The following is a 15058-nucleotide window of genomic DNA, read 5'->3' as shown; positions in this document are numbered from 1 at the left end:
GTCAAAAACCTCCCACGAAGGGTTATCCAAAAAGGATTTCAAATCGAAAGTAGTCATTTTACACTACTTCACAAGTGCCAAAGAAAATAGCAAACACTAATGCTACTTCAGCTATGACGCTCAACACTGAACTATACCACTACAACAATCTACATGAGCGGCATGGGTGTCAGTTATGACAGATCCCGGACGAGCCCCCACTTATGTTACGAATCCCTTTTGGCCCGACAGTCTAGGGGGGATGGTAATGAGACCCGTAACATAACTCATGCAAATTATAATTGTGACAAAGTAAAAGTGTGAACGAAATAACCACGATAACTGAAATTATACCGTCAAACTCCAGGTTTATTTATAAACACACGGTAATGGGGGGGGGGGGGGGGGAGCAGGAAAAGGGGCTGAGCTGGACCCAAGGAAAGAAACAATAAATATACAAAAACACCCCTAAGCTAGACTAGCCTACTTTAACAACAGCTAACTAACTAACCAAAAATACAGTGGGTGGTCCGCCCAGTTCTAACTAGTGTATTTAACAAAGTTCACCTACGGGTAGTGTATGCCCATGGGCGACTTGTCTTGGTTTCCCCCTTTTCCCACCAGCAACAAACAAACACCATAACCAAAACAATACTCACAGGTGATGACAAAGTGCTATGGAGATGCTCAAACAAAAGAGAGGTTAAGACACAAAGCGAGAGTGAAACACAGAGGCCTACAGACATGGCATTTACAGAGAGATTGAGCTCTAGAGCAAACAAATGATGGGGTTTTTAAACCATGGGGAAGGAACTGTGATAGGGTAGGAAATAGGAGGAGGTGCGTCTTCTGATTGATGATTGATTGTTGACTGATTGGGGAGTGATGATTTTCACCTGTGAGGGGAGAAGGAGAGAAAAGAAACACACACACACACAGGATACACACACACACAGGATAACTGTATCCGTAACACACACGAAGACAGTCATGAAGAGGGAACGACAACACCTATTCCCCATCTTGAGACTGGAAAGATTTGGCATGGGTCCTCAGATCCTCAAAAAGTTATACAGCTGCACCATTGAGAGAATCCTGACCGGTTGCATCACTGCCTGGTATGGCAACTGCTCGGCCTCCAACCACCAGGCACTACAGAGGGTAGTGCGTACGGCCCAGTACATCACCGGGGCCAAGCTTCCTGCCATCCAGGACCTCTATACCAGGCGGTGTCAGAGGAAGGTCCTAAAAAGTGCCAAAGACTCCAGCAACCCTAGTCATAGACTGTTCTCTCTGCTATCGCACCGCAATCGGTACCGGAGCTCCAAGTCTAGGTCCAAAAGGCTTCTTAAAACCTCTCTAGGATATGTGGGATACTAGCGTCCCACCTGGCCAAAAGCCAGGGAAAATGCAGAGCGACAAATTCAAATAAATTACTATAAAAATTAAACTTTCATTCAATAACACATGCAAGATAGCACCTCCGTAAACAAAGAGAGAAAAACATATTTCAACCCTGCAGGCGCGACACAAAACGCAGAAATAAAAATATAATTCATGCTTTGACGAGCTTCTTTTGTTGGCACTCCAATATCTCCCATAAACATCGCAAATGGTCCTTTTGTTCGATTAATTCCGTCGGTATATATCCAAAATGTCCATTTATTTGGTGCGTTTGATCCAGAAAAACACCGGTTCCAACTTGCATGACCACAAAATATCTCAAAAGTTACCTGTAAACTTTGCCAAAACATTTCAATCTACTTTTGTAATACAATTGTAGGTATTTTTTTAATGTAAATAATCTATAAAATTGAAGACGGGATGATCTGTGTTCAATACAGGAAAACAAACTGTAGCTAGCTTTCTGGTCATGCGCCTCTATCGAACAGTACACTACAAGTGACCCCCGTTCTGAACAGGGCTACTTCTTCATTACACAAAGGAAAAACCTCAACCAATTTCTAAAGACTGGTGACATCCAGTGGAAGTGGTAGGAACAGCAAGAAGGTCCCTTAGAAATCTGGATTCCCAATGAAAACAAATTGAAAAGAGAGTGACCTAAAAAAAGAAGTCTGAATGGTTTGTTCTCGGGGTTTCGCCTGCTAAATAAGTTATGTTATACTCACAGACATGATTCAAACAGTTTTAGAAACTACAGAGTGTTTTCTATCCAAACTAATAATATGCATATCTTATCTTCTGGGGATGAGTAGCAGGCAGTTGAATTTGCCCTCTGTCACCAGGAAGCCATAAGACTGCTGAACAGCTAATCAAATGGCTAACCTACGTTTTTTATGCTGCTGCTACTCGCTGTTTATCATCTGTGCATAGTCACTTTACCCCTAACTACATGTACAGTACCAGTCAAAAGTTTGGACACACCTACTCATTTCAGGGTTTTTCTTTATTTTTACTATTTTCTACATTCTACAGGACACCAATAATAAGAGGAGACTTGCTTGGAACAAGAAACACAAGCAATGGATGGGTGGAAATCTGCCCTTTGGTCTGATGAGTCCAAATATGAGATTTTTGGTTCCAACTGCCTTACCTTTGTGAGACGCAGAGTAGGTGAACGAATGATCTCTGCATGTGTGGTTCCCACCTTGAAGCATGGAGGAGGAGGAGGTGTGATGACATGGGGGTGCTTTGCTGGTGACACTGTCTGTGATTTATTTAGAATTCAAGGCACACTTAATCAGCATGGCTACCACAGCATTCTGCAGCAATACGCCAAATCCATCTGGTTTGTGCTTAGTGGGACCATCATTTGTTTTTCAACAGGACAATGACCCAACACATGACCCAACACACCTCCAGGCTGTATAAGGGCTATTTGACCAAGGGGAGTGTTGGAGTGCTGCATCAGAGAACCTGGCCTCCACAATCACCTGACCTCAACCCAATTGATATGGTTTGGATGAGTTGGACCGCAGAGTGAAGGAAAAGCATCCAGCAAGTGTTCAGCATATGTGGGAACTCCTTCAAGACTGTTGGAAAAGCATTCCTGATGAAGCTGGTTGAGAGAATGCCAACAGTGTGCAAAGCTGTCTTCAAGGCAAAGGGTGGCAACTTTGAAGAATCTAAAATCTCAAATATACTTTGATTTGTCTAACACTTTTTTGGTTACTACATGATTCCATATGTTTGTGTTATTTCATAGTTTTGATATCTCACTATTATTCTACAATGTAGAAAATAGTAAAAATAAAGAAAAACCCTTTAATTAGGTGTGTCCAAACTTTGGACTGTTACTGCACATATTACCTAAATTACCTTGACTAACCTGTACCCCTGGACATTGACTTGGTACTGGTACCCCCTGTATGTAGCCGCGTTATCGTTATTTTATGTTGGTCTTTTTTTTTTTTTCTTAAAAAAAATGAATTTAGTCAATCTAATTCTTAAAACGGCATTGTTGATTAAGGGCTTATACGTAAAGCATTTCACGGTAAGGTCTAATTGTTGTAATCGGCGCATGTGGCAAATAAAATTTGATTTGATATAAGGAGAGGGGTTAACACAATTTGACCCTTTCCATAAAACTAGATTGAGTGGACTGGTTCAGAAATCTGTTATAGTGCTCTATTTAACAAAGACATGAATTCAGTGTCACTATGTTGATAGTGTTAGAAATAGAGGAAGTTGTTACTATGGTGATACATTGAGTGTTTGGAGAGAATCCTGCAGCGTTGTTCTTGCAGATGTAGACAATATTTGACTGAAAGGAAGTCAATGTTTCGACTGCTGTTTATATAGTTGTTACTGTATATCAGCCAGTGTCAGTAAGAAACCCTTGCTAAGGCCTGGCTGTTGCATCTAGTAGCTGCGTCTAGAATGTTGAGTGTGTGTGTATTTGCCAAGGCAGCAGCTTCTCTTCCTGGGGTCCAGCAAAATTAAGGCAGTTAGACCATTTTTAAAACATTACAATACATTCACAACAGATTTCCCAACACATTATTGTGTGCCCTCAGGCCCCTACTCTACTACCACATATCTATAGCACAAATCCATGTGTACGTGTATGTATAGTGTGTATGTTATCATGCTTGCATGAGACTTGATGTGAAATGGAGTTCCATGTAGTCATGGCTCTATTTAATATTGTGCGTCTCCCATAGTCTGTTCTGGACTGTGAAGAGACCTCTTGTCGGGTATGCATGGGTGTCTGAGCTGAGTGCCAGTAGTTTAAACAGACAGCTCGGTGCTTTCAACACGTCAATACCTCTCACAAAACAAGTCACAAAACAAGTAGTGATGAAGTCAATCTCTCCTCCACTTTGAGCCAGGAGAGATTGACATGCATACTACGAATGTTAGCTCTCTGTGTACATCAACCAATCTGAAACTAATTGCAACTCTTTGTTAAGTGTTTCAGTCATTCCAGTCGCTGTAGTAGCTGACGTGTCTAGTGTTGAGTCATCCGCATACATAGCTACACTGGCTTTACCATTTAAAAAAAAAAGTTTACTAAGGGTTGGTAACAGGCTGATTGCTTGGCTATTTAAGCCAGTAAAGGCGGTGTTACTATTCTTTCTAGTAGGCTTAAAATTATATGATATGTTAAATAGGTGTGGAAAAATGGTCCACTATTATCCTCAGTAATTTTCCATCCAAGTTGTCAGACACCAGTGGCTTATTATTCTTGATAGACAACAATCCTTTTTTCACCTCTTCCACGCTCACTTTAAGGAATTCAAAATTACAATGGTTGTCTTTCATAACTTGGTCTTATATACTTGGATGTGTAGTGTCAGCTTTTTTTTGCTGGCATGTCATACCTGAGTTTGCTAATCTTGCCAATGAAAAAATATTTAAAGTAGTTAGCAATATCAGTAGGTTTTATACACTATATTAGGCCCAGCCTTTGGTACTTTGGTTTTCCTAGTTATGGCTACTATATTGTGATCACTACGTCCAATGAATTTGGATACTGTTTTAAATTACTTTTCTGCAGCATTATTAAAGATGTGGTCAATACATGTTGATGATTTAATTCCTGTGATGTTTGTAACTACCCTGGTAGGTTGACTGATAACCTGAACCAGGTTTCAGGCACTAGTTACAGTTTGAAGCTTTCTCTTGAGTGGGCAGCCTGATGAAAGCCAGTCAATATTTAAATCACCCAGAAAATATACATCTCTGTTGATATCACATACATTATCCAGATACTGACTGTTTGCACTTGGTGGTCTACAGCAGCTCCCCACCAGAATGGTCTTTAGGTGAGGCAGATGGACCTGTAGCCATGTTACTTCAACAGCATTTAACATTAGATCATCTCTAAACTTTACAGGAATGTGGTCCTGAATATAATACAAACAGCGCACACACACAAACAACGGACACACAGATATACCTCGTGGGGGCAGTTCAGACTCCCACATCTTTATTTATACTCTAGAATGGATCAGTCACAGGGAGGTGACTTGCAGCTGTTTGTAAAACTGTATTTCTAGTGATGTAATCCCAGCGCTGCAGAGAATCCCACGAATTCAGCCATCTCTGTGTGTGTGTGTGTGTGTGCGCGCGCGCGCGTGTGTGTGTGTGTGCATGCCCACGCTAGGCTAGGCAGGCCTGGTAAAGGCTGTTGGAGCCTGGGGAGGACAGGAGAGCATGCAGATCACACCCTGGGGGGGATGGGGCCACCTCACAGCTAGTTATTGGGAGTGTGGAGTATGGAGTGTGGCTAGCTACATACCTTTGACTTAGCCACCAGACGCAACATTCACACCCTATCAGGTGCAGGTAAGGTTACGTTACAGCGTAAATACTGATGGTACCGAATACAAACATTTTGCGAAATATTTTGTTGTTGCAAATATAGCATGTACAAAGACTTCAAAATATTTCTCAGGATTGCTTGCACAAGTCTTGTAGGGTAAGATAAATTTGCTGTTGCCTACTGCTATTTTGCATTAACTTTTTCCAAAGTGTTGCAACAACTTTTTTATAATAAATGATTTAACAAATAAGGACAAGAATCACTGTGAATTAGAAATGACTGACTCGTCTGATGCCCAACCCACTGCCCCCTGTGGCACCTGCACCCACTGGGCAGAGGAGGGGGGCAACACTCAGTCATGGGGTGCAGCTGCCCCATGGCTGGGCAGAGAGAGGGGGCTGCGGGGTTAATTCAGAGAGGAGGGTGAAGTCAAATCCAAAAATAGCCCCGCTAGTGTTGTGAGAGGGCAGGGAGCCCTCTCACACCAAACAGTACCTTCTACATGAGATACAAGCTCTAATACTGTCAGAGAGAGATACAGCATTAGACTGTACTGGTTGATACTGTCGGAGCAACTGAACACAGCTAGACTGTACTGGTTTGCTTTGAATGAACTTTGTGACTGGTAAGGCTGGCCAGAACTGTTGGATTTGGACAGTATGTGAAGGAATTGTAAATTAATGGGTTGTATTAGCACATGTTCTTTGAACAAGACTTGTTTTGTAAAGAGACCTCTGGACAATGTTTGAGCTGGAATAGATCTTCTTGACAATGGTTACTGTTATCTCAATTGCAGTGGACTTTATACTAGTGAACAAAACTGTGTGCGTGTGTGTGTGTGTGTCTGTGCTTTCGTCATCAAAGCCAGTCGTGAGCATGCTGCACAGTGACAGTAGGACAGGACTTTACCTTTGAGCAGCAGCAGTGAAATGTCATGAGTCTCTTTTAAGTAGCTTCAATAATTCAACACTTTTTAAAATGCTAACCAGAGCCTGCTTCATGTGTTGCCTGTATCTTGTGAAGAAATCTGCTGTGTATTTTACGGTTACATACATATATGTATGCATTTTGTAGCAATGTGTGGTTAGATAATAGGACATGTTGCATAGCTAATAACACTGCAATATGATAGTTACACCTTATATGTCCTATTGGCAGGTTAGCTGTCAGAAATGAATGGCTTCAATAGACCACTGCTGTATCACACAGTGCAGTATGCTGTGTTAGCTGCTGAAGGACCTAAACAGCAGATACATTTAATGATCCTTCTCTGATCTTTTTACATATGTCAAATCAAATTGTATTTGTCACATGCGCCGAATACAACCTTACAGTGAAATGCTTACTTACAAGCCCTTATCCAACAATTTCCAACAATCCAGCAGTTTTAAGAAAATACCCCCCCCAAAAAGTAAGAGATAAGAATAACAAGTAATTAAAGAGCAGCAGTAAATAACAATAGCGAGGCTATATACAGGGGGTACCGGTACAGAGTCAATGTGTGGGGGACCAGTTAGTCGAGGTAATCAAGGTATTATGTACATGTAGGGTTATTAAAGTGACTATGCTTAGATAATAACAGAGCGTAGCAGCAGCGTAGAAGGGGGGAAATGCAAATAGTCTGGGTAGCCATTTCCCCTATGATCCAGTACTGTAGTCTATGTCTATGTTTATTTTAGAGTTGAGTGGATCCCAGACCATGGTTATCGGTGCTATCAGTGGCTATGTGTTTGACCTACATTGAGAGATTCCATGTTATTTAGAGATCAGGACGCACCAAAACCAGGATACTGCTGGCACAACCAGAGCCATGTTCTGTTGTTAGACCAGTTGTTATGGAGATGATGCATGTTCACATCAGTTTTTTCCCAATCTATATGAAGCCTAACTTACTGTGTTATTATAATGTCCTGAAAACCTTGATGCACTCTGATGTAAACGACTTTCAGTTTGTCTGAGGAGACAGTCTTTCCTGAGAGGGTCTGGTGTTGGTTAGGAGGACATCTGTCAAAGTTTCGGGTAGGAGGAAATCTGTCAGTGTTGGGTAGGAGGAAGTCTGTCAGTGTTGGGTAGGAGGAAATCTGTCAGTGTTGGGTAGGAGGAAGTCTGTCAGTGTTGGGTAGGAGGAAATCTGTCAGTGTTGGGTAGGAGGAAGTCTGTCAGTGTTGGGTAGGAGGAAGTCTGTCAGTGTTGGGTAGGAGGAAGTCTGTCAGTGTTGGGTAGGAGGAAATCTGTCAGTGTTGGGTAGGAGGAAGTCTGTCAGTGTTGGGTAGGAGGAAATCTGTCAGTGTTGGGTAGGAGGAAGTCTGTCAGTGTTGGGTAGGAGGAAGTCTGTCAGTGTTGGGTAGGAGGAAGTCTGTCAGTGTTGGGTAGGAGGAAATCTGTCAGTGTTGTGTAGGAGGAAGTCTGTCAGTGTTGGGTAGGAGGAGGGTATCTGTCATAGTGAGCCGGCAGCTGATCCCAACACTGTCTCCAAGTCTGACCCAGGACTGGGGGAGGGGAGAAAGGTCCCAAGTCCAAGTTTCCCCAAATCTCACCCCAGGACTGGCAGATGGGGTAAAGGTCAACCATAGCCTGACTAAACACATGCAGTCAAACATGTGCTGTTGTAATTTCAGAGGCTCTGGGGTAAAGTTGGCCCTAGGTACAAATCTAGCATCAGCTTCCTCTCCCCAAATCCTAACCTTAACTGTTAATGGGGAATCTAAATGTGTACCCAAGACAAGCGTCTAGGGACAACTTCACCGTAGTCCTTTAAACTAGAGGAAGGAGGAAGAAGAGGTGGCTCTCTAGGAGATGAGATGACTCAGGTTTTTTAAACAGCGGAGCTGATGGTGAGGAGGTTTTAAAACCGACTGAGGAGCCCAACTGTCTGTCTGTTTTTTTTCGGGTGGTCCTAGTCTCTTAATATTAAAAGGCCCTGCCCGTCCCAGCCTGCATTAGTCCTCGGCACCATGGTGACAGGGTGGGAGTCAGGCAGGCTTAGACAGACATTCTCATCCTGTTACTGAGATAGACCAACCAACCAGTCTGTCTGCAGTATTAACCTGGGTGTCACTGTACTGACATGCTGTCAGAATGCTCCATATGTGCTGGGTTTCCCCTTTGTTTTATATCAAATATCATTCAGCGTTATTTATTTATTTATTTCACCTTTATTTAACCAGGTAGGCAAGTTGAGAACAAGTTCTCCTTTACAATTGTGACCTGGCCAAGATAAAGCAAAGCAGTTTGACACATACAACAACACAGAGTTACTCATGGAGTACCTAGCAGGGTCTTGTAGATGACCTGGAGCCAGTGGGTTTGGCGATGAGTATGAAGCGAGAGCCAGCCAACGAGAGCGTACAGGTCGCAGTAGTGGGTAGTATATGGGGCTTTGGTGACAAAACGGATGGCACTGTGATAGACTGCATCCAATTTATTGAGTAGGGTATTGGAGGCCATTTTGTAAATGACATCGCCGAAGTCGAGGATCGGTAGGATGGTCAGTTTTACGAGGGTATGTTTGGCAGCATGAGTGAAGGATGCTTTGTTGCGATATAGGAAGCCAATTCTAGATTTAACTTTGGATTGGAGATGTTTGGTGTGAGTCTGGAAGGAGAGTTTACAGTCTAACCAGACACCTAGGTGTTTGTAGTTGTCCATATATTCTAAGTCAGAACCGTCCAGAGTAGTGATGATGGACGGGCGGGCAGGTGCAGGCAGCGATCGGTTGAAGAGCATGCATTTAGTTTTACTTGTATTTAAGAGCAATTGGAGGCCACGGAAGGAGAGTTGTATGGCATTGAAGCTCGTCTGGAGGGTTGTTAACACAGTGTCCAAAGAAGGGCCAGAAGTATACAGAATGGTGTCGTCTGCGTAGAGGTGGATCAGAGACTCACCAGCAGCAAGAGCGACATCATTGATGTATACAGAGAAGAAAGTCGGTCCAAGAATTGAACCCTGTGGCACCCCCATAGAGACTGCCAAAGGCCCGGACAACAGGCCCTCCGATTTGACACACTAAACTCTATCAGAGAAGTAGTTGGTGAACCAGGCGAGGCAATCATTTGAGAAACCAAGGCTATTGAGTCTGCCGATGAGGATGTGGTGATTGACAGAGTCAAAAGCCTTGGCCAGGTCAATGAATACGGCTGCACAGTATTGTTTCTTATCGATGGTGGTTAAGATATTGTTTAGGACCTTGAGCGTGGCTGAGGTGCACCCATGACCAGCTCTGAATCCAGATTGCATAGCGGAGAAGGTATGGTGGGATTCGAAATGGTCGGTAATCTGTTTGTTGACTTAGCTTTCAAAGACCTTAGAAAGGCAGGGTAGGATAGATATAGGTCTGTAGCAGTTTGGGTCAAGCGTGTCCCCCCCTTTGAAGAGGGGGATGACCGCAGCTGCTTTCCAATCTTTGGGAATCTCAGACGATACGAAAGAGAGGTTGAACAGGCTAGTAATAGGGGTTGCAACAATTTCGGCAGATCATTTTAGAAAGAAATGGTCCAGATTGTCTAGCCCGGCTGATTTGTAGGGGTCCAGATTTTGCAGCTCTTTCAGAACATCAGCTGACTGGATTTGGGAGAAGGAGAAATGGGGAAAGCTTGGGGGGTAGATTAGAAAGGCTTGCTCGCTGAAGTGTTTCAGGGAGCGTTTGACAGTGATGAGTGGAGGTCATTTGATCGCTGACCCATTACGGATGCAGGCAATGAGGCAGTGATTGCTGAGATCTTGGTTGAAAACAGCAGAGTTGTATTTAGAGGGCAAGTTGGTTAGGATGATATCTTTGAGTGTGCCCGTGTTTACGGCTTTGGGGTGGTACCTGGTAGGTTCATTGATCATTTGTGTGAGATTGAGGGCATCAAGCTTAGATTGTAGGGTGGCTGGGGTGTTAAGCATGTTCCAGTTTAGGTCGCCTAGCAGCACGAGCTCTGAAGATAGATGGGGGGCAATCAGTTCACATATGGTGTCCAGAGCACAGCTGGGGTCAGGTGGTCTATAGCAGGCGGCAACAGTGAGAGACTTGTTTTTAGAGAGGTGGATTTTTAAGAGTAGAAGTTCAAATTGTTTGGGTACAGATCTGGATAGTAGGACAGAACTCTGCAGGCTATCTTTGCAGTAGATTGCCGTTCTATCTTGTCTGAAAATGTTGTAGTAAGGGATGGAGATTTCAGAATTTTTGGTGGTCTTCCTAAGCCAGGACGCAGACATGGCTAGAACATCCGGGTTGGCAGAGTGTGCTAAAGCAGTGAATAAAACAAACTTAGGGAGGAGGCTTCTAATGTTAACATGCATGAAACCAAGGCTATTACAGTTACAGAAGTCATCAAAAGAGAGCGACTGGGGAATAGGAGTGGAGCTAGGCACTGCAGGGCCTGGATTCATCTCTACATCACCAGAGGAACAGAGGAGGAGTAGGATAAGGTATTGAGTGATGATGAGAGAGATATTGTCTCTAGAAACATCATTGAAACCAGGTGATGTCATCGCATGTGTGGGTATAATAAGCAGGGCTAGAGGCTCTACAGTGAAATAAGCCAATAAACACTAACCAGAACAGCAATGGACAAGGCATATTGACATTAAGGAGAGGCATGCTTAGCCGAGTGATCATAGGGTCCAGTGAGTAGTGAGGTTGGTTGGGGTCACAGCGATTCAAACAGCTAGCCGGGCCATCGGTAGCAAGCTAGCATAGGATAGAGGTCTGTTTTTAGCCAACTCGTACGTTTCCGTCGGTAGATTAGTGGGGTTCCGTGTGGTAGAGGGGATAAATCCAATTGGCAAAATAGATATAGTTATAGTGACCCAATAATTCTTTCCCGATAGACCTATTCAGATAGCAGCCGATAAGACAGCTAACGATTAGCGGCCCGCAGATGGGCATTCAGGTAACATCGTGACAGAGGGGCCAGTTGGATAATTCCCTCAGGCAGATAACGTCGGTAGTCCAGTCGTGATGGCCCGGTGGGGCTTTGCATCTGCAGTAAAACGGGTCCGGATAGGTGATCAGACAAGGAGTGGCTGATGGAACTCTTCAGCTGGCTAGCTCCGGAATAATTGATGTTTGCTCTGGGATTGACGTAAGCCAATAGTCACATAGATAGCAGCTAGCTAGCTGCGAGATCCAGGTGTAAATGTTCAGAGCTTGCGGTTGAAATCCGGGGATATGGAGAGAAAAATAACGCCGGTATGTTCTGGTCTGACTCGTGTTGTACAAAACTGGTGATAGCTTTTCAAGCTAAAGGATAGCTGATGACCACAAACCGTGGTTAGCTGAATACTAACGTTAGCGAGTACACTGGCTAGCTTCTGGCTAGCTTCTACTGTGGATTTCAGATTTGAGGTAAATAATACTTTTTTAGTCAGGTTGCAGGAGAACGTTTTGAAGTTGAGTTTAGCTGTAATAGTTTAGCTGTAATTGAGTTAGCCTGTAATAAGTAAATGGGGCAGACTTGATGACTGAGATATGAACTGAGTAAGGAACCTATGTTTTGTTGTTGTTTTAGTGTCCAAACCCCAAGTGTGTAAGTGGAATGCTGAGGACTGTTCAGTGTGATTACACAGGCAGCCTATTCGCTACTTTGTCTGAAACGTGTATGTTGGTATGATCAGCTCGTATAAAAATGATCGATACAAACTTGAAACCACTGATCATGACAATTTACCCCATGGGATGAAACTCATTGACAGCAGGTATGAGTAGCCTGATTGTCCATTCAATATTGTCCATTTCACTTTGACCTGTCCTGTTTTTTAGGATATGTTTGTTAACATGTCATTGCATTTTGTATTTGATTGGAGCGCCATTTTGGTTAGGCTATTTGATCGGAGAAACATGCAAGTTTCCGTCTTATTACATTGTCATCCATTTTATCTGTAGACTGTAGGCTACAGATAAGGCCACAAAGTCTTTCTACCGTTATGCTATATCTGCTAGGTGATTTATGTTAAGATTCTTTTTTTGACGGAATGTTGGTGGCGCGTCGCAGCAATGCGTCTCTCCAACAGCACCCTAGAGAGGCTTGCTGGGAATGGACAAGATAAATGTTTTGCGCCCCTGGCTGTGATAAAGTGGGGACTTTTTATCACAGGGCGACAGGGTTGGGGAGTAACAGATGACATTACAAAAAATCGTTATCTGTAATCCGTTACGTTACCAGCAAAAATATTGCAATCAGATTACAGATACTTTTGAAAAAATAGATTACTTTGAGGATTACTTTTAATTCAGAAAGGATGTTCGCGAAAAAAAGCTTTGACACTTCTCTGTTTTCTCAATGACATTCAAAACCGCATTGAGAAAAGGCACAAGTTTAAGTTTGTTCCACCTGAGCGAGTCTGACCACAAGTCAGAGACCAGTATGATGACACACCAGATGTGTTTGATGGATCGCGAGAAAAGAGCAGGAATAGGTTTTTGTAGGCTACAGTCCAAGCTATGTCTTCCAATGGTGCGACTGCTGTCGGCACCCAAAGATGAATCAACTTGAATAAACGGTACGGACGACAGCAGTGGTATACTGCAGTCTACGGGGTTACGGACGTCACTTACTGTTCTGCAGTTGAAGTCGGAAGTTTACATACACTTAGGTTAGAGTCATTAAAACTATTTTTTAAACAACTCCACAAATTTCTTGTTAACAAACTATAGTTTTGGCAAGTTGGTTAGGACATCTACTTTGTGAATGACAAGTAATTTTTCAAACAATTGTTTACAAACAGATTATTTAACTTATAATTCACTGTATCACAATACCAGTGGGTCAGAAGTTTACATTCACTAAGTTGACTGTGCCTTTAAACAGCTTGGAACATTCCCGAAAATGATGTCATGGCTTTTGAAGCTTCTGATAGGCTAATTTACATAATTTGAGTTATTTGGAGGTGTACCTATGGATGTATTTCGATGCCTACCATTCTTAGTGCCTCTTTGCTTGACATCATGGGAAAATCAAAATAAATCAGCCAAACCAACCTCAGAATTTTTTTTGTAGACCTCCACAAGTCCTTTTCATCCTTGGGAGCAATTTCCAAATGCCTGAAGGTACCACGTTCTTCTGTACAACAATAGTACTGTCACGGTCGTCCTCCTCTTCATCTGAAGAGATGACCCCACTGGACAGTTTTGGTAATCCAAAAGTTATGTTACTGATTTTAATTTTGGACAGGTAACTAGAAAACTGTAACGGATTATATTTAGAAAGGAACCTACCCAACCCTGCAGGGCTGTCATTGTTTTTGGGCAGAATTATGTGAGGTTTTAAGTGTTGGAGGTACATCTTGGTCAGTTTAGCTCAGAAAATGCCTCCGTTGTCAATCTGCGGGCCGGCCCTGCCTCCATGTGAAACTGACTCATATTTTTAACATTGAAGTTATGACTTAATCGCCACCATTTTAACTGATTTTAACGTACTGGCAGTGAGACTAGGGCTGTGGCGGTCACAAAATGTTGTTAGCCGGTGATTGTCAAGCAAATAACCGTTGTTCTCACTGTATTTGACCGTTAATTAACATAAACACATTTAGCATCTCCTGGCTTCCACACACAGCCTACAAGCCACTGATGCTGACCTTTGGAAGATCTACATTTTAAAAAGTCTAATAAATCCATGTAATATGGCCTACAACTTCACAATAAATCCATACTTTAGACATGTCTAAAGAAGCATGATATGGAGAAAATGTAGTCCATTTCTGAAGAACATACCCAGAGTTGTCCTTGTTAGGCCTTGATCTGGCTATGACAAATGGCTTTGGGCTACACTAGTTCATTTAGCAGACAAGATTATGCACTTCTCCCATCACATGATTGGATTGGGTCTTTCTCACAGGCTACAAGTGAAGACAGACACATCGCAGATGGGTTAATGTGCTTAATTTTATATTTGGCCACTTGAGTTGTGATACAAACCTTAATTAAACAAATAGGCTAGGCTACATGAGGTGTGCGACTATGATTAGAAAAGTCGCACAAAAAAAAGAATTTTTCTTATGCTGGGCATCACTCACAAGTGATAATATATAATTCACAAGTGATAGGCTAATATTGTCACCTATCAGACTATTCTTGATTTAATCTTGTCTTTACATATACTAAATAATATATGTGTGAAATTTGTTTTGATTTAGAATTGACCATTATCATGCACTTGTATCGAAACAAGGGCAGTGGGAAAAAAATACATGTTATCTATGCACTTAAGTAGCAACTGGAGGAGCTTTTCCTGTGGTTTATTTTCATGCCAGCCAGGTAGACTATACTCCTGCTGTAAATATAAGCAATGTGCTTAATATTAGGAAAGTTGAGAAATAAATATAGTAGGCCTAGCCTATAGAAAGCTGACCTCCTCTATTTAGTAGAGG

The 15058-nt window shown here is 42.6% G+C and overlaps 1 protein-coding gene across 1 annotated transcript in view; it reads left to right on the top strand.

The window, feature by feature from the left end:
• The window catches only part of LOC116353317 (A-kinase anchor protein 6), an 86424-nt gene that overhangs the window by 41248 nt on the left and 30118 nt on the right, over positions 1 to 15058 (top strand). The gene's annotated exons all lie outside the window — the stretch shown is intronic.

The sequence above is a fragment of the Oncorhynchus kisutch genome, linkage group LG14, assembly GCF_002021735.2.
Source record: "Oncorhynchus kisutch isolate 150728-3 linkage group LG14, Okis_V2, whole genome shotgun sequence".
NCBI lineage: Eukaryota > Metazoa > Chordata > Actinopteri > Salmoniformes > Salmonidae > Oncorhynchus > Oncorhynchus kisutch.
Note: the sequence above shows the minus strand (reverse complement) of the source record. Positions and strands in the feature narration are given on the sequence as shown.